The sequence below is a fragment of the Rhinolophus sinicus genome, chromosome 4 (assembly GCF_057876585.1).
Source record: "Rhinolophus sinicus isolate RSI-liver-muscle chromosome 4, RSI-T2T, whole genome shotgun sequence".
NCBI classification, from domain to species: Eukaryota; Metazoa; Chordata; class Mammalia; order Chiroptera; family Rhinolophidae; genus Rhinolophus; species Rhinolophus sinicus.
The window spans coordinates 93,254,397-93,274,383 of record NC_142504.1 but is presented as its reverse complement, the minus strand read 5'-3'; positions in this window follow the sequence as shown (position 1 = coordinate 93,274,383).

Below are 19,987 nucleotides of genomic sequence, written 5' to 3'. Positions count from 1 at the left end.
CCCTGGTACGGCATATGATAAATCAGGGGCCCAAGTTAACCTTACTAGAAAGAAAGATTTGAAAGCGGGAAAAGTGTATTTGTTCAAAATATCAACCCATAGCAACAACGAAAGCAACAACCAAAAAAATTCCACTACCTACCTCCCAATAGCCAGAGAAATAGCCAGCGAATGATTCAGAACAGTTTCAGCCAGGCCCCCAAATTTCACATGATGGGCTGTAAATCCTCGTCAGAGCCTGCTCTGATGCCCCTCAGTTATCCTGCTTCAGCACACTCCTTTTGAACTAAGAATTCTGGTGTCCCCTCAGCACTGAGAACAACAGAAATCAGAGTGTGCGTGCGTTGCTTGCAGTCTACCCAGGCAGCAGCATGAAAGAGAGGGGACATGATTCTGCCACCAGATTCCCCTTATCTGTCTAAAGACAGACACTCCAAAAGGAACTCGGTTGTCATTATTCCCCTCCCCAGGAGTTTCACCAGCCAGGGAAGACTGAGTCTGGTCAAGGAGAGGAGACAAGAAGTTGAAACTACACCCAGACAAACTTTGTCACAATCATACCGCCCATCTAGTCCATGAAGGGCCCAGTCATCTTTCCTAAAAATTGTTTACTCTCCCATAAAATGTCTACACCCTCTTTCCCCTTTCTCTATTAAGATGGTATTTAATCCCGAATTCTAAATCCACCTCTTTGAGTTCCTCACTTTTCCCCTAGTACCTTCCATACATACATGAGTTATACACGTTAATGAACTTGTTTTTCTCTTGTTAGTATGTGTTTTATTATAGGACTCTCAGCCAAGAACTCAGAAGGATAGAGGGAAAATTATTTTTCCTCCTCTACAAAGCTGTGTGCTGTGCAGCCTGGGTCAATATTTCACAAAAACAGAAAAGTACTGAGTCAGCTAAGAGTGGCTAGTGGGTAGCTAAATTCTTAACAGATCCCATTTTCCACATTCCCTTGCCATATAGTATGTCTGCCAAGTCAGGACACTCGTGAGACTGAAGAGGGACTCTATTAATAATGATATCAGGTCAAGAGGAGTAAATGAGCACTGAACCAGGCACACAGGACTATGGTTACCCTACTCACTCCTCATGATCAAAAGAGTTTGAGTAAATATAAATATACCAACCTCTCCAAAACATCAAAAACCAAGTTCAAGGATGACAGCTGCACTGTACGTTTTGTATTCAGTCCTTCACTCCATTCTCTCTCCCTTGCTTTCCCTCCCTCACTCTTTTTTTTCTTTCTTTCTTTCTTCCTACCAATATGTATTAAGAACTATTTGATAATTTCTGTACAGAAAGTGATGATACATCAGAAACAGACTCTGTATTCATGGAGCAGGGGGTCTGAGGGAATAGCCACATTAATAAAACAATCACACACATAAACATAAGTTGCAATTACAAAAAGGGCTGCAAGAGGAGGTTCAGGTGCAGAGTGCCTGGGATATGTATATGCATCACACAGGACCCAATGAAGAGCCAATAAGGTTGCTCAATGCTGCTGCTAATAACAAATCATGATGGTCATCACAATGCAGCCACCACTGCCTTGTCGTCTAAGGCCATAGGGACCACTGAATACTCCCTAAGAGCACTTCACTTTCTGAACTCATTTTCATCAATCCCAAGAGTTGTATCAGGGTTACCTCATCTGATCTTCAGTTTACAACGATGCCATAATTTCAGTCACTTTTATCCCTAGCATAGTTGGGTGACTTTGAGACAACAGCGGCTATCCACCCTAGAAGCAAGGAAAGGAATTGTTTTGTTCATAATATGGTTGGAGAAGTAAAAACATTCTCAGCTTGATCTTAATGGCTTTCCTCCTTGGAAAGGAGGCACCCTATAAATATATGTATGTGGATGTTATTATGTTAATATTGCAAATGGGGACTCACAAGAGAGAGCTAAGCAGAGCCCATAAAGAAAGAACAGAGAGAGCCAAGACACACCACCAGAGAGAACTCTCATCACCAGGCTTGGCTTCTTGCTGTTTGTCAGCTTAATCTTAAACCAAGCCTTAAAGTTCACCAAGGCTTCTGTAACTTACATTGAAACACTTAAAATCTGAATAATACTGACTCAGGCTGAAGTCTCCTGTTGTCTGTGAGGGGGGTTTTCCTAAGTAAATTAATATCGTGAACTAAATTGCTGGGTGCTAGCTTGAGAGATATTTAAACAATATCTCTAAATTATTTCCAAGCATTTTAGCAGCACCTATTTATGTACAGACTATAGAAATGAGAAATCATTATTTGTTTTAAAACAAGTCTCCTGTAGAACACATGAAAGATGTTTTGTTTACATTTATCTTCAAAGTTGGGGGAGTAAGACTGAATTTTTTTTTTAAAGTTTACATTTCAGATTTAGGACTAATATTTCTATTTTATTTATTAAATATTAGGACTAATATTTCTATTTTATTGTAACTCAGAAAATATTGGACACGAGTGATTAATGCAGTGTCTTAATCTGCTGTTGCCATGGAGATGCTTAATAATGTCTGCAGGAAATATCATGATGCTCATGTTCCCGCACAGTCATGGAACTCATTTTTCAACCAGGACTACAAGAGGGAAGTAAGTCTTTAAGTAAATGGAATCTCCTCACCACCCCAACCCCCCAAAACCACAAGTCATAAAGAATCTACCTCACCGAGAAGATCCAAGTCACAAAAAAGTTGCATCCTGGAGCTGAAGGCAGCAATTCTAGACCACTAGAGGGGCAAAAATCCTTCACCAAATGCAACCAATAGAGGTTCAATATTGAAAAGCTTTATTCTGAGTGTTTCAGCACAGAACATACGTTCGTAATAAGGCCTTTAAACCATGAGCAAGATCCACAACTCTTAAGTCATAGAAGAGGATCACAGCACACTCATAGGACAATAACACCTGGATTCAAACTGGCCCCTTACCCACACCATTTAGGATGATCACCAGCTCCTTACGACAGATGCACTGGGGACCAATTCCAGGAGTTTTTATCTCTTACTAGATAGTGTACTTCGCATATAGTCATTTTCTTTTTTCTTTCCCGAAAGAGACCTTTTTATTATCTTCTTAAGTCTTTGTTTTAAAAAGAAAAGAAAAAAAAGTCCTCCATTTGGTGTAGTTGAACTAGGAAACTCCATGTTGACCTCAGACACAATATCCTGGTATCTGGACACCAGGGAGGAAGACCCTCGGTAACTTAACTTGCCTAATGTCTACTTGGCTGTCCAACAGGTTTCAATAGCCCACATCACATTGTTACCGTATGCAAACATGTTCACAAAACTATCCTAAAGGAGAAAACTATTATAATTTCTACTTATACTTTCATACTCCCCTTGTAAGATTTATTCGGTATGAGTTTCATAATGCTATGAATAAATAGGGATAGCTGGGATGCATGCTGGCAGTGCTTAGTGCTGGGGTGTACAATTTAAAAAAACTAGGGGACTATTGCTCTAGACTAGATGAATTTTAAGACAGGATTACATATGCTTGTTCTTTATAGATTCAGAACCAATCTACGTTGCTAGAAAATAGGAGACAGGCAATAAGTACATGCTGAATAAATGAATGAAGTGATAAGTGAACATGGGCATGAACTCTAGTCCTGTACTCTGTATCAGCCTATCTTCATCAATTAGAGACAAAACGTGTCAGAACCTGATCATAAGAAACAACTTCAGTGAGTCTAATCACCAGGCTCTGTATACAGGAGACACAGCCTGACCTTATTTACCTCTCATCTGTCACCAGAGCCCTTTGGAGGAAGCCCTGATACCTGCGGAGGAATGCTGGCCCTTCTTATCGGCAGGCTCCCCACAGCACAGACAACCTTGCACCTTGTTATATGAATACATAGGACTTGGAGAATTATTGGAGAAAGTGTTAGCCGCTAAGAAGGAAGGAAGTGGTCTGGTATAAACTGAGAAAACATTACCCAGCCCAAAATATGACTTTCTTTCCACCTAGAATAAACCAGAACTTGCCTGCTCTGCCTGGTCTCCAGCTTTGTTGTGATTCTGCCTGAGCAAAATGGTGTGGATTTTGCTTTCTTATCTCCGCATTCTTCTGCTTTTATTCTGCCTTCTGGACCTCAAGAAGGAAGGCTCTGCAGAGGGCAGAAAGAATGAGGACAATGTTCATGAACTAATGTGGAAAGATGGCCAATAAATATTGTAGAATAACAAAAAGCTAGACACAGGATGGTGTATATATGGGGGAAGAGCCTGCAAAGATGAATGGTGCTGGGCCAAATATCCAGGAGCCAATGTGGAGTTGTGACAATTTGGACCTTAAAAAGAATAATGAGTTTAGTGGATCGAAACAGATTGAATCAATGAAAAGCCAATGAATACATCACGATACTATAAAACAGAAAGTCACAGAAATCTCACTTGTCACCATTTGAGGTAAGTATTAACACAACTCCTCTGAAAACTGGGAAATAAAGGAAAATAATTGATTGTTTATTTTGTTTTTTTCTGGTAGAAACTGGGTTTCAGGGTATTAAACCAACATACTTAGTGAGGAAAAAATTCTTTCCATACAAATCTAAGCCAATAAATAAAGATGGAGAGGTGGAAATTTTAAAACATTTCAGAAACTCTAATTGCTTCGGGCAAGGATTATCAGTTGGTGTCAAAACCAGTAGGTGAACAGTTAGTACAGTAATACATTCAGGAAGACAACGTCATACCTCACAGATTACCTTCTAGTCACAAGAGAACAAAGTAATTCTAAAAGGGAAGGATGAATTTTAATTCAGAGGTCAATGTCAGTATCACTAACAATGGCTGAAACAAATATTATGTGTCTTCTGGCATCCTAGGATAGCATATATACGTATATCTAAAATCAGCCAGACATATTTAACTTGAGTCCTTTCAACCTTTCAACATAACTTCCAGTATATGGGAAAGACATGAGATATGAGATATGGGCTAAATCACACCATAAGCCAGACAAATGAAGACATTCTACAGGACAATTGACCTATTCTCTTTAACAAGTCAGTGTTATAAGCAAAAAGGGGTGGGGGAGGGAGGGAGGGTGCTATACTAGATTAGAAGATACTAGAGGCAGAGGTGTGCTGGTAAATGTCTCACAACCAATTCAGAATGCTGGGGAAGCCCTGAGTTGCAGTATTTGTCGATTTCCCTGCTGCAGACACCCCCACCATGGTGATTTCAAGTTACATGTGTGACATCAAACAGCTCATGACACTCCTGTGCATGGTATTAACCAGGTGTATCATGCCACTGAGTAGGGGACACAACGAGGTGGTCCTGGACTGATACTGGAGAAATCAACTGTAAAAGTCATTTGACTGTTATTGGGGAGAGTATTTGATGAGTTTGTAATTCAATAAAATGAAAAGGAGGACATCATTAATGAAAAAAAAAGCAGGTTGCAGAACAATATATACAGTATGATCGCATTTGGGTGTAAAACATTGTAGACATGCAGAGCTGGTTATACAACAAGGCGTTAACGGAGATTTCCGGGTGATGAGAACGTGTTGGTTTGGGATTGTTTTCTAAATTTCTCGAAGATTCAACTATACACCTCAACTGGTGCTGTAACATTGGGCAGTCACATTATAGGGATATTTTAAAAAGAGAGGTGATAAATGAGGCAAAACGGACATTTTGGAGCAGGAGGTACCAGGATAGATGGCGTTTGAGGCATCGATGTGTCTCCTCCCATCCTTCAAGGAGTTTTTCTTGGCCACTGCATCCTAGTTATGGCCTCTGAAAAAGAAACTTGGCTGCACTTGTAAAAGTTCACAGATAAAAACAGGAACTCACAGCTTGCATGTTTTCCCTCTTTCTTTGAAATTCTCGGTTACAACTACAGCCCAGTCCATTGTGAGTTCTCCCTTAGCTTCAGCCTGACAAAGCATTTTTTCCTTCGTTTATTCACTTGTTCACTTCCTCCTTCACTCTGCCAACTGTTCTTGATCTCCCGCTACTTGGGAGGCCTGATGGAGATACTGGGCAGAGATGGAAAGATGCAGGATTCAAGTTCCCGGCCCTCAGTACCTCACCAGGGATGCAATTTATCCTCTGCCTCTTCCCCATTATGGGGTTGTTTAGAGGGTGAAGACCATCATTCATGTGTCTTAGTTTCTGTTGTAAAGTTTAGCACAGGACTGTTTACATACTAGGTACTCATAAAATAATTACTGACTACCAGATGGACTGACTGTTTTTGTAACTTCCTGAGGCAGTAATTAAACGTAACAACCAATACAGGCCATTGGTTGGTTATCTCCAAGTATTTCTGATCATGTACTCTCCTCAGTTAAATTTGGTTTTAAAAAGTGAGCACTCTCTGTCAACACATGAATATTTATCTATGAATTATACTCATATACATGTTACATACCACCATACTAACAATATGTCTAAATTTTTCTGATTTCTAGACTAATTATTTCATTTCCACTTTTTCCAAATTATTTCCATTTATTTTATTATTCTGGAAAATACTGGGCTAAACTAGCCTTCCTTTTTCTATTTTTCTCCTCTGTGCCCTTCTTCGAAAATCCACAAGGGCAAATATAAAATTCTCACACACAAAAAAAAGAAGAAGAGGAAGAAGAAGGATATAGGAATTGCCACTACCCTGAGTTAAAGGCAATTGTCCCAGCCTCCTACATCTAGAGGAAATGTCACCTGACGTGTCTTGTTCTCATAACTCCCACTCACACACACATATACCTCTTCAATCTGGAATGTTAGCCAAGTAAATATAACTTTGCTACCCACTACATAAATAATACCAGCCACAATGCCGCTTCAAATGACTCCAGATGTGCTCTCTTCACTTGCCAGAGAGAAAATAACTTCGAGCTAGTGTCATTTCGGCAGAGAGCTAACTCAGTGATTTTCATCGGGATGAAATAAGGAAGAACTATCAGGACTTGCCTATCACTCATGCAGGTGAGATAGGGACAGAAACAACCACTCTGTCAAATCGAACGACCTCATGCTTTAGCACTCTTAGACTCCGGTTTAGCATCAAGATGTCTCAGGCTTTAAATGAAATGTCAAATATAATTTGGCTCCGGATTCCCAAGATATATGATTGCCCTTAGAGAAAACTTGATAACTCAGCATTCTTGTGTCGAGTGTGTATCTACCTGATAGGCTACTCTATAAAGGTGGTCCCTGCACTCTCCCTCCACCACCTAACAGCCTTCAGCCAGCATGATGAGCTAGGCCCCGTTTCTTGCTTTAATGAGCATGAGACTTCACAACGAAAAATTTTATATCCAGGAGGAAAAGGCCACTGTTCAGAGTTCTCTTTGAGAATCTAATCTGCCCAGAATATGACAGCCCAGGATTAAAATGAGACTTTCAAAATCTTGGGATACAGTTGGCTATGCCCACAACACATAAGTAGGCATGTAATATATATATATGTAATATCTATATATAGAGAGAGTGTGTGTGAGAGACACACAGAGAGAGACAGAGAGAGAAACAGAGAGACAGAGAGAGACAGAGAGAGATCTATAGATATAGATATAATCCTCTTTCCTATTTCCTTAAGGCAAAACAAACTCACTGCCTAAACTTGGAAGGGCTGAGGGGCTGATATTGGTACAGCAGCTGTTGGACAATGGTGATAGATAGAGCAGTTAATACCATCAAAAGACTCACAGTCTGATCCAAAGTGATTTTTTTTTTTTTAAATTAACATGGTAGATAAAGAAATCTGATAGCCTGAGCCTTGAGTGTACATAAATATTTTAGTAGAATTTGATCTGTAGCAAAGGGTCTTTCTCTCACTGACACATCAGAGAGTCAGAAAGTCCAAACTACATATATCCGGTATGCTGAATGTGAATACCACCAGGAAATGTCTCTGTAAGGGAGGGACGATGAGCCAACCTCTTCTGAACAGACTGACTAGGAGGTTTAAAATGCAAGGCATTACTCAGAGTTGCCTCCTATAGTAGCAACTAACTGCTTAGCGTGTCTTAATCTACCTGCTAGCTAGCTGTCACCTTGGAAACAGAGAAACAGAGCCCTGAGGTATGCGGCAAGTGGATTAATAAATTTAAATAACAATTCCAGATAACAAGAAAATATATGTCACAGGTAATTCATGATTAATTCCTAAACCAGTTGCACAAACAATATATGCTTGGAAATAAGAGCTCCCTACATTTTCTCAGGTTAGAGTTTTATAGACCATTTTCATATACCTACTTCATTCAGTCTTACAGAAATGACCAAAAATGGACCATGGACATATGAACCTGCCCCACTACCACCAAATACTTTTCTACGTACTTACCAGTGTGTCACGCCTCTGGAGGGGTACTTAGAGGGTGAAGAGTTCGAGCACACAAGACAACTGGGTGTCTAAGGAAGGTGTAAGAGGGTAAAACTTTGAAGGTAAATAGGAGTAGCTGGGGACCTGAACCAGGTTTCATGTCCTACCCATAGCCCTGGGTCCACACGGCCGTCCATCACCAGGTTCTGTCCAGAGGTCCTTCTCCAAGCAGCCCTCCTCTCCATGTCTATCCTGCCTTGAGGTCGCCCATCTAGGCCTGGCACACAGCTCTTCAGTGCTCTCCCTGTTTCCCTTCCTAGGCCCCTTCTGACTAGCAAATTACATCTCATCACACCTCTATGGCTCTTCAGTGACACCCCAGCCTGCCCCCACCAAACCCTCACCCCACCCCCTCGGCTCCAGGTGGCTTCTGCAGTCTTGACTCCCCCCTGCTCCCAGCAGACCTGACTGGCACACTTGCTGTGCTTTGAGTTCCCCACTGTCTGTCATCAAAGCTTGTTCTCATGAATGCCGACAATTTCCTCCTCACAGTCCTTCTTGATGAAACCCCATTGTCCTAGAGCCCCCTCCTCCCCAATACCAGGCTGCCTGAAGCACTGCAGCCTTTTCCTCCCCTTGAAATTGTTGAGTGTCAGGCTCCACGGAACAGTTATCACCATGGTCTGGAAGAGTTTGTATTTATGGGACATCTGCCCCTGTCTTAGAATCGTGGCTAAGACTGAGGACAATGAATAAGTAGTACATTTTACAGAGAAGCTAAGACCACTAGCCATTCAGGCTGTGTAAAAGAACACTAGCAACGTGAGAGAAAATTCAGTGAAGAAATAGAAAGTTCTTGGGTTTTCTCAATCAAGGACCGGAGGAAAGACTTGAAGACCATCATTTACAGATCCTGGGGATGGCTGCAAAAAGGGGAGGCTGGAGCCCCACTCCCCAGTGGGATATTTCCTGGGCCTCCAAATCACAGGCTTCAAAGCAGCCAGGGGTCCAAGTGAAGCATAGAGTGAGCGTTCTTGGAAGAACTTGAGTTAGAAGACATGTGGACAGAGACCAGAACCTGCTTCCTACCCAGAGGACTCTGGCGGCATAAGGCTGGCCAGAATAACCCAGGATGGCAGGGAGAGGGCAGCAGGCTGCAGAAGCACTGTTGGGTTTGACAAGTGCTTGGCTCAGAGGCCAGATGGCCAAGAGGGAGGCAACTTGATGAGATCCTGCCCAAGAGGGCTGGATGCTTGTGGATTGACCTCAGAGGGACAAGGGCTAGAAAGGGGTTGCCAGGGGTCATCCAGACTTTCCTGCATCAGGAAATTGCATGGCAAAAATCCCCATGTTGGGGGTACAGTGGGGGTGCTGGTCAGGAGAGCCTGTGAACAACCTACCAACATGCCCCCCCATAGCATCTGGACACCTGCTATAGCCAAGGGAGAGACTGCCTGCCTTACAAACCATCAGTCATGAAGTTCTTGCCACCTTTAACCATGCAATGTCTAATGCATAACCTCACCTGTCCTCCCCACTACCCCAAACTCTTGAGGAACATGAAACAGGATGAGGGAAAGGTAAAGGAAGAAAGACAAAATGGATCATACCTGTCCCCCTGGTCACTAAGCCACAAGGTAAACTTGCTCTGAGGGAAGGAGAGAAGCTTACATTAGATGTGATCTTGAAATGTTGAAAAGGAGAGAATGAGACTTTTGAATACCTGAAAGCGCCTGTACATTGTCAAAAAGGAGTTAAAAGAGATTGGACAGCTATGGAATCTGCCCAAGATGGCATCAAGAGACAAAGAAAGGAAATATGATAAATCAGGCTGAAAAAATAAGACTATATGGCCATTTCTTGTTTATACTCTACAAACTTAAGCTCAAGTGATACTAATATTTTATTTTTTACATATATGTATATGTGCACATATGTATTAGGTTGGTGCAAAAGTAACTGTGGTTTTTGCAATTATTTTTAACCTTTTAAACCACAATTACATTTGCACCAACCTAATATATGTGAGTGTGTAGAAAGGAGCTGTATATCTATGTGTATATATGGATGGATACATACATATATCCTTTCCATCTGTAGGTTTCTGATGACAGAGCCATATTTGTTCATTTTTATATGCCTGGCCCTGGCACACTGCTTACAGTAAGATTGAAGATGAGGGCCGCCGGGGTGGACACAAGCATATTGTCTGGCATACCCACAAGGGTCAGGTTGTCAGACACAGCAACCCTGGGACCACACTTTGCTCTTTGTTCCCACAACAGTCACTTCCAATCAATGCTGTGAATCCTGGAGGAATTCTAAGAGGGTCTGGAGTCATTAGATACCCCTTTCACCCTCCCAGCTCTACTCATCTTCCAAAGGCCCACAGAGATGGGATGATACATCCTGTGGAAAGGGACATACCCTTTATCTGAGGGTTTCTACCTGTCCACTGTGTCCAAGTGACAAAGGCATTCGTTTTGAAAATGGAACCTCCCAAGTCATCTATTACAAACATGACTTCTCTGCACAGCCAGGTTTGTATGAGGTCCCAGCAGTGAATGAAACTTCTAAAGGAAAATGTGAAGGTAAAGTGGGTGGAAGACGAGGCAGCTTTGGGGTATTTTCCTGAGAAAACGATTTAAAAGGATTCTTCTAGTCATCTACTGCTGTGTGACAAACTACCCCAAAATGTAATAGCTGCTGTTTTATTTGACTCACACTTTTGTGAGTCAGGAATTGCGGAAAGGTGGAGATGGAGCTCTGAACCACGCAATATCAGCTTGCTGGTCGAGGAAGCAAGCGTAGTGGAGGAAGAAGGGTTCACATCCAATATGGTATCTTCGCTGACTGCTCCAAAGCCTGGGCTGGATGCCTGGCAGTTGACTCTGGCTGGTGGCTGGGAGCCCAGCTGTGGCAGTTGGCCAGAGACTGACATTTGGTATCTCCGTGTGGCTTGGGCTTTTCACAGCAGGTGGTTAGGTTCCAGAGAAAGTGTCCCAAGAGCGACTGTACCAAAAGGCCCAGGCAGGAGCTGTGCAGTTCTTTTGACTAACCTCAGACATCCCAGACATCATTTCTGCCACATTCTCAGTCAACCAAATCATTAGGGGAGCAGAAGTAGACTCCATCTCACAATGACAAGAATAACAAAGGACCTGTGGCCATTTTAATATACCACAGGGATACTGAGATGCATTCTACACGAAGGGAGCTGACTGCTGCTTTCTTCACCCGCCTTTACATAAAAGTGGTATAGAATAGATGATAGGAAAATAAAAGCTAGGCCTTCCTTATGACCTTGAGCAAATAATTGAATCGTTACACACACACACACACACACACACACACACACACACACACACATTTAAGCATAGATCGCAGGTGCCAAAAAAACTACACATTTTAAGAGATATTATCTATGTATTACTTTTTGAAGTTGAATTGAATTATGGTAGCAATGTGTAGTACGACGTTCGCTCAAGAGATGGCGTTAATCAGATGAATGCTAGTGTCATTCATTGTATTACAATTTTAATACAGTTTTTTTCTTTCTTGTATGTATGTATATTTTTTGGCACGCTCTGTATTTACTTAATTGACATTTAAAAACTCATTGATGACATATAAAATTCAGAAGATCTGCCAGCATTGCAAATATTGCCTGAAATTGGGGGTTGGTCGCTTTCTTCAGATGGGGCGGCCACTCTCTGGTCTGCCCACATCACTTGGGTACACCTCAGGCCAGGACCAGATAGTCGTTACAATTTGCTTCTCTACCACATGGTATAATAGTTAAGAGCACAGACATGGTGGCTTTGATGGCATGTGTTCAAATCCCAGCTCTGCCTTTTATATATTAATTTAATTCATATATATTACACGATTGATACATAATTAATATAATAGTATATTAATTATATATGTTGACTTGTGCCTACTACATATTATTACCATTTTCACAGTACTATAATCATAGTAAAAATCAAATGAAAGGATTAATGTAAAATTACTTTGAACATGTGTAGGCATAATACATAAGTATTAGATTATTATATTCTTATTACACGCAATACAGAATATTTCTGATAGATGGTTTCTCCAGTCTTCTCCAGAATATTTTCAGGGCAAGAAATTTACCTCATTCGTGATAATCTTGTGACAATGGCTTCCAAGGTTAGCGGTTCTATTTTTCACAACTTGTTCCTTAAATCAAGCCTACATGAAAGCCACTGTAACATCTCTCCAAACAAGTGAATTTGCTCACTTCTGTGAACTTCCACAGGTTTTAGTTTCTATACTCTTCCTTTGTAATTGACTTCTTTATTTTCTTACTTAACTAATTTATTCTCACTTCAAATATACATCATGTGTCAGGCCCTGAGCTCCCACATGAGAGAAGTTTAGAGATCAGGGTGCCTGCCATCACGTAGTATAGAATGCTACAGGCCGTAACTGTGTTTTACTTTTTCCTGTATAAAAAAATAGCACATCGTCTTTTATTTTGCTCATGTATTACCAGTTAATTAGGTGCTTCCACAGACCATATATCAATTGATTCTGGGCCAAACGACTCTTAAAATAAAATATTAATAGTATTCCAACATTAGATATGAGGAAATTGAGGTTTGTGCAATACTCTTCCTACGCCACCCCTCTGACCCATCTCCAGGGCTTGGCATAGGGTCGAGCCCCAGAGGACCCTTGAAAAGAGTGTTTAATAGATGAATGAACCATATCTGAGCCAACGAGTTCTGGCTAACATTGTTCCCGACACTGAGCAGCTAGTCAAGTTCAAAGACAATGCAGCCTGTTAGAAAACAACGCTTCTAAATAAGAGGAGTATGAGAACAGAGGGCATCTCCAGGAAAACTTGGGAATCATGAATTGTCTTATATGTTTGACTCTATAAAGGTCTATAAGACGCATTTGGAGCATGTGGGAAGAATTAGCAACAGATATGTTAAAAACTGACCAAATTTTTTAAATGAGGCTATTATTAAATCTGGAATAAACAAAATATATATATATATATAAGAAAGGAACCATAATTTATGCACAGCACATGGCTCAGAAGCAAATGAAACAATCATACTGAATTAACCAAATATATTTAAATAACCATATTGGAAGAATGGGAGGGTAGAAGAGTGGTTGAAACATGCTAAACCTTTTTATGCCATAATTACAAAATAATAAGGACTAAAACAGATAAATCAAGAAATAACATTATTAGTACATTATTTAGGATTATGGATTCAAGGACTAGAATTATTAAAACAATTGAAAAACGCTGCCTTTGGGGAGCAGGATTGGGGTGCAAAGGCAGATGGGATAGGGACGAGGACAGTGTAAGCCTTTTAGAACTGCATTATTTGATTTTTTTAACCTCACATAGATTTCACTTTTATTTTTTTTAATTAATTAACCACAAAATGAAAATGAGATACCACCTCACACACATTTAAAAAAAAAAATAAAAAAACTTTTCTATACTATAAAAAAAAGAAAAAAAATACCACAGAAAATAAAAAGTGTTGGTGAGGATGTAGAGAAAAGGGTATCCTTATACAATGGTAGTGGCAATGTAAACCAGTGCAGCCACTACGGAAAACAGTGTGACGGTTCCTCAGAGAAATTAAAAACACAATTACTGTACAATCCAGTGATTCTACTTCGGGATATATACCCAAAAGAATTGAAAGTAGAGTCTAAAAGAGATATCTGTACACCTATGGTCATAGCAGCATTACTCACAATAGCCAAATGATAGAAGCAACACAAGTGTCCATCAATAGATGAATGGATAAACAAACTGTGACAATACATACAATGGAATATCATTCAGCCTAAACAGGAGAGAAATTCTGATACAGGCTACAACATGGATGAATCTTGAAGACGTTATGTTAAGTGAAATAAGCCAGTCACAGTAAGACAAACACTACATGATTCCACTTATGTGAGATACGTAGAGTAATCAAATTCAGAAAGACAGAAAGTAGAAAGGTTGTTGCCAGAGGCTGAGGTGAAGGAGGAATGGGAAATTGTTTAATGAGTATAGAGCTTCAGTTTTGCAAGATGAAGAGTTCTAGAGATTAGTTCCACAGCAATGTGAATGTACTCAACACTACTGAACTTCACACTTAAAGATGATTAAGATAGTAAGTTCCAAGTTATATGTATCTCACCACAATTAAAAGGGTTTTTTTCTAATTAAACAAAACATCAACAAACAAAGAAAATACAGCCTCAAATGTGATGGGGTCATATCCAGGCGATATTCAAATGCTTACCAACCACTATGGCATGGGCATGGAATAATTAGAATGGACAAAAACAACTGAAAAACAAAAAAATTCAGCAACTAGCTACATGTGTACTCCATAATATTCAAATCCAAGATTTGACCTTTTGTATTTACTTGACTGTTTCATGCCTTGAGATCTTAGTGTAATTCTGGAGGAATTGAGCATATAGCAGAAGTCAGGAGACCCAGCATATGACGTGTCAGAAAGATCACTGAACCCAAAATCAGAAGGCCTGAGTTCACGCTTTGGCTGCTCCCTGCTTAGCTATTCACTAATCCTCGGCTGACACAGCTAACAATCGTTACCTACAGTGCCTGGAACATAATAAGAACTCAAGAAATAGTTATTGAATAAATCAAGAAAGAAAGAATGCAAAAAAAAAAAGAAAAGAAAGAAAGAATGCTTAAAAGAGATAATATGAAAGCACATTGTAATTTATATTCCACTGTAAACATAAGGAATTTCAGTAAAATTACACTTTTCCATGACTAAAGTATGAAGTACCTGGTTATGACTTGCAGACTCCCTTAGGGCCCTGAAATCACCCCATTTCCAAGTGACCACTTATTCTCTGAAAATTTTTCTAAGTGCACATTATGTATTACAACAAGCTCTGAATTGTGTTGCAAAAGGAGAAATCAAAATTATTCTATGGACACTCGAAGATGTGACCCTTTACAGGTGGCACCTGTACTTTTGGAAACTTTTTGCACGTATAATTGATATTTGAGGTCCAAAATCACAAAATCACAATTGAGGGTGTTCCTTGGGCTAACTTACACACTCAAATCCTCAAATCCTTGAAAACTAGAAATATGACCATGGAGATTTTTTTTTGCAGCCTGCTCCAGGTTGTTCAAACCCGATATGACCTCTTTAGTTTCCAAAGTACCCAGCAAAGTTGGGATCAACCCTCTAGAACTGTCCTCAATAAGCAATCCAGGTGAGTCATCAATGGCATTTATCCTCTAACGAAATAAAACATAAAGTACACAAAACAAGAAGGTGTTTTATACTAAATCTTGAGTCCTCTAAAGCATACATCAGAAAAATAATACTGTCTACAATAGTTAACTTCAGCAGGATGTAACACAGGAGGGCACTGAAGAGGCTGAAGAAATTGTTAAAGAGAGGTCTTCAGAATCAGAAGGCCAAGGCAACAGAGAGAGGTCTTTTGAAACTCGCTCTTCCACCTAAGGACAGTCCCAACTACAGACAGTGCTAGGGATTCCCTTGGCTTTCCCTTCCTGCAGCCTCCTCCCAGAATTATAAATTGCAAAGACCACTGAACTAGTTAAGTCCAGAGTCTTGGATTTAGTGGGGGTTTTTTTGCATTAAATAGTTTGGTGTGACTGCGTCTATAAATCAAAGAGTGTGGTTAAGACGGTCTCTCAGGACTCTTCCAGTTCTAAGATTCTTCGAAGGAGTAAGTCTGTTCCCCCTGTGGTGTCCAAAAATTTCGTAATTAGCCAAACTTGGTGATAACTTCTTAGAAACTGCTGGCCAGAGGGAATAACAGGAGAGAGAAGGGCGGTCATTTGGTTCAGAAAGTCTTCTCTCAGTGTTTTAGGGCATGGGGAGGGCTGCCATTGACAATCTTAGGGTTCATGAATACTGCTTGGTGACTATACACACACTTTTGGGGTGAAACACCGACATCCAGTTAAAGTAAAAAGGGAAAAGACATTCCAACCTCAGTCAGTAAGGTACTGGAAGAAAGGGGAATTGGAGAAGTTAGCAGATTGCAAGAGCTCACGAAGATGTACTCAAAAGAGCCAAATCATTCATCATTTCCTCATTCATACTTCCAACAGATACTTATTTACTCCTTCTATGTGAAAATAATTTAAAACAGTGCTGAAAAACACTGTTCTATTTGAATTGTGCTTTATAGTTGTAAACACTATTTTATAGTTTCATCTGATTGTCTTAACAACTCTACAAGGTATAAATGGCAGATTAGTATTCATTCCTTCTTAAGAAGAGAACAAATCGCAGAGAGATTAAATGAGTTTAATAAATATAACAGAGTTAATTCACTGAGAAGTTGGGATTACAATTCAGGTTTCCTTATTCCCGCTCTTATGTTCCTCCTATTAAATCACATGCCCACCTGCTCCTACAAGTTCCTCCTTTCACCCTATAAAGGCGGTGGCCTTGGGTCCCAACATTTTAATGCCCTTTTCCTTCACTTGGAAACAAAGAATTGACGATAAAAGTCCTATCGGAGTTCATATTGGGTCCAAAAGGAGATGGAAATGTGCATTTTCTTCCCAAGAGGTAACATCCTGGGCCTTAGAAGAAGAGACTGAAGTTGGGCTCCTGACTCTGACAGTAGCTTTAGATGAACTTCTCTGGACCTCAGGCCTATGTCTGCCAAACAGGTGGTAACACCTGCCCAATCCAATTGGAGCTTTGTTTCTAAAATCATATCAGGTACAAAATGCAGAAGCCCTTTGAAAACAGGAAGTGAAGCCATAAATGTGGTGTGGTTATTACGGTTGTTAAATGTGTGGCAGGAGAACAGATAATAGCCAAAGCTGGCTTGACTGCAGGCTTGGAGATCAAGCAAATTCGGAGGAGGGGGATTTGGATGCAATTCCTAAACAAAGGAACCGAGTCCATAAGCAGCTCAATGCTTAGAAAATAAGGGACAGTTGGTCTCACAGCTTGGCCAAGCAGGAGAGCTGGCACAAGTCCTTAGATCATCGTCTCTGCCTGGTGAATCGAGTGGGCCTCACCAGGGGATGGACGTTAGCCTCCTTCTGGCTGGAGAGAAGCAGGGGAGGTTGTGACCACCTGTTCTCAGGATGTCACTGGGCCTCTTGCACATTTTGCTGCAAAGGCAAACAGAGTTCAAGCCAGGTCCTTGGCAAAGACACAAAGCAGAAAACCTCTGCCTTCATCCTCCCCCACTTCTTTTTCAATCTCCCCATTTCCTCACCTCCTAGTGCCCCTCCAGTGACCCCTGGCAGCTCACAACCATGACTCTAGTCAAAGCCACCATGTGGAGACTTTGATATCCCTGCTCCCAAATTCACTGACCCTGCAGTGCCCCTTTCTCATCCTACACTGAGGAAGCTGCCAGCTGGAAATCTGAGCTGATACGTAGCTCATGCTGAAGACCTTATAAATGATCACATTTAAAAGTAACTTCTCTCGGGAATATTAGCCTGTTAATAAAAGACTCTAATTTTCACAAAAGAAAGAAATCATGAATGCCAAATGGATTGGCGCCAGGAAAATCGATGAGGTCACAGGTTTGACATGTTGAGGCTAAGGCCAGAGGAGTAGTGGAAGAATTCTAATTACTCTCCACCAAAACCTGGCATTTCTTGGTCCTGAGAAACTTCTTCAAAAGTGGAATAATTAAGCAAGAGCCAAAAAACAAATATGAAGCATATACATGTATAACAAAACATTAGCTTTTATCAATTCCAAATGATGAGTAGATAGAGGCTGTACTTCTCTGTTTTTTGGATTTGTGTGTGTGTGTGTTTTTTTTGTTTGTTTGTTCATTAGTTTGTTTTTAATTAAAAGAATAAGTAAAATGGGCTCTGGAAACATCAAATGAGGAATGCAATGTTAGTAAGACAAGTAGCTCTGTGGTTGCTGTTGGCAAAGGGCTCAGAGTGACACATGTAACAACTCTGGATGTTCATCTAGATTGTTCCTTTAACAACCTTTTCAACAAACCAGGACCTGAAGGAAGGAAGATTGAAGAAGCTGAGAGCAGAAACAGGTAGGGAGAACCTTCATTTAGATGATGCACGTTTGACATCTATAAAAAAGGAAATGGAAGGAAGAATTGGGTAAGAAAGATCTCATGTGGCAAAGCTGTTCGGTTGGGGCAGGTGGTGGTGGTGGTGGTGGGTTCCCTGAACTTATTGGAGTCCATTAGAGAAATCCCTCATCAGGCAGGCATGGCCTGGTTTGAGTACCCCTATTGTGCCCGCTCGTTGCCTGGCAGCAGCCCAGTGAAAATGTGACCTAGTGTGAACCAAAGGTGTGACATCTGATGGTAGTCAATCAGCTCTGCTCCCCACAGCAAATTCTACAGAAGAGAGTTCTGGGTGGGACATCTCCAGGGCTCTCATAGAGTGGGGCTGTCAATCCTATCACCCAACACACCAAGACGGGGACAGATGATCCAAGCAAGACCAACCAGAGCCCAACTCTGGAGTTGATATGCAGACGTTAGAAGGAAGCAGCTCATTTTTTCCACTGGGGAATCTGAAGTAGGTGAATTCAGCCCTCCTACTTTCCTTGGCACATAGGGGAAGCCAAACTGCTTCAAGGAGAAAATAAGAAAAAGCAGCAGGAGGAAATAAAGTTCAAACTGGGGAGTGCTGAAGCCAAGAGCCATTAAACATCTTCCTTTTATTTTTCCTTATTCTAGTTTGAGTTGTGTTTCTGCTACAAATAAAATCATACTCTGCCTGATATCTGCATGTTTTCATGGTAATTATCATAATGTAGCAGAGCCTGACAGGCCTTTACAGGTCATGTGGCCCTCACTGAATAGCATAATAACCTGAGGAAATTTGTTTTGATACCTCAGTCTGGACCCCATCCAATCCAATTAAATCAGAATTTCTACAGGTGAAGCCCATACATCAGTTTCTGTTTTTGTTTTAATTCTCCAGGTAATTCTGATGTTTACCGAGGGTTCAGAACCACTGGTTTTATCAATCCTCGTTTTTGCAGATGTGGAAACTGAGGTTCAGACATAAGAAGTGACTGGTTCCAAATCCACAGGTTCTTGGAGATAGACATGAGTTAAATGCAAGTAAGGATATTTCTAATCAGATCCCCCTTCTTTTTAAGAATAATGTATCATCTTTGAGTACCAAACATTGGTTTCATCCCTGAATAAAAACCTTTTCTTCTATAAGAAGCCTATGTTACTCTGTCTCTCCTTGTCCTGGAGTTATTTATTTAATTATCAGAACAAGAAGAAATCACCACTCCCTGAAACAACACCCAAGTACAAAACAGAAAGTGCGTTTCTCTGTCAGCACAAGTCACGACTCCCTTGTGCCATCTGATGGGAATCCATTTGTCTCCTTCAGCGCTGTCAGCCACTTGGCACTGGAGAGCGAGTGAAGAGGGATTCCAGACCGAGCCTTGCTGTGATGGAGAACAGCACAATCAGGAAAAAGGATGGCTGGTGTTCACTGCACGCTGCTCTGACACACGGTGGCCACTGGTTTCCAATGCATTTCTGTTGCCCTCAGTAGTTCCTGCAACTCAAAATCCAAGTAGATTCCTCAAGTGTGTGTCTTCTGAAAAGCCACCCTATTGCTGAGTCTTCTTTCTATAGGTATTTCATAATCACTAAGCACTGTATCATCTAAAATATTAGTAGGAGAAAGCAGA